Source organism: Hordeum vulgare, chromosome 1H, assembly GCF_904849725.1.
Source record: "Hordeum vulgare subsp. vulgare chromosome 1H, MorexV3_pseudomolecules_assembly, whole genome shotgun sequence".
Classification (NCBI taxonomy): domain Eukaryota; kingdom Viridiplantae; phylum Streptophyta; class Magnoliopsida; order Poales; family Poaceae; genus Hordeum; species Hordeum vulgare.
The window spans coordinates 54029068-54030483 of record NC_058518.1 but is presented as its reverse complement, the minus strand read 5'-3'; positions in this window follow the sequence as shown (position 1 = coordinate 54030483).

Genomic DNA, 1416 nt, shown 5'->3' with positions numbered 1-1416 from the left:
ATTTATTCCTATGACCATGAGATCATATAACTCACTGACACCGGAGGAATGCTTTGTGTGTATCAAACGTCGCAACGTAACTGGGTGACTATAAAGATGCCCTACAGGTATCTCCGAAGGTGTTCGTTGAGTTAGTATGGATCAAGACTGGGATTTGTCACTCCGTGTGACGGAGAGGTATCTCGGGGCCCACTCGGTAATACAACATCACACACAAGCCTTGCAAGCAATGTGACTTAGTGTAAGTCACGGGATCTTGTATTACGGAACAAGTAAAGAGACTTGCTGGTAAACGAGATTGAAATAGGTATGCGGATACTGACGATCGAATCTCGGGCAAGTAACATACCGAAGGACAAAGGGAATCACATACGGGATTATATGAATCCTTGGCACTGAGGTTCGAACGATAAGATCTTCGTAGAATATGTAGGATCCAATATGGGCATCCAGGTCCCGCTATTGGATATTGACCGAGGAGTCCCTCGGGTTATCTCTACATAGTTCTCGAACCCGCAGGGTCTGCACACTTAAGGTTCGGCGTTGTTTTATGCGTATTTGAGTTATATGGTTGGTTACCGAATGTTGTTCGGAGTCCCGGATGAGATTACAGACGTCATGAGGGTTTCCAGAATGGTCCGGAGACGAAGATTGATACATAGGATGACCTCATTTGATTACCGGAAAGTTTTCGGCATTACCGGGAATGTACGAGGAGTGACGAATGGGTTCCGGATGTTCCCGGGGGGGGGGGGGGCAGCCCACCCTGGGGAAGCCCATAGGCCTTAGGGGTGCCGCACCAGCCCTTAGTGGGCTGGTGGGCAAGCCTAAGAAGGCCCCGGCGTAGGATAAGAAAAAGTCAAAGAGAAAAGAAAAAAAGGGGAAGTTGGAAGGAAGGGAACGACTCCACCTTCCAATCCTAGTTGGACTAGGATTAGAGGATGAATCCTCCTCCCCCCTTCGGCTGACCTACTTGGGGCTCCTTGAGCCTCAAGGCAAGGCCCCTCCCCTCCCACCTATATATACGGAGGTATTAGGGCTGATTTGAGATAACTTTTCCACGGCAGCCCGACCACATACCTCCACGTTTTTTCCTCTAGATCTCGTTTCTGCGGAGCTTGGGTGGAGCCCTACTAAGATTAGATCACCACCAACATCTGGAGTGCCGTCACGCTGCCGGAGAACTCATCTACCTCTCCGTCTCTCTTGCTGGATCAACAAGGCCGATATCATCGTCGAGCTGTACGTGTGCTGAACGCGGAGGTGCCGTCCGTTCGGCACTAGATCGGAGCGGATCGTTGGACGGATCGCGGGACGGTTCGTGGGACGGTTCGCGGGGCGGATCGAGGTATGTGAGGGCATTCCACTACATCAACCGCATTTATTAAACGCTTCTGCTGTGCGATCTACAAGGGT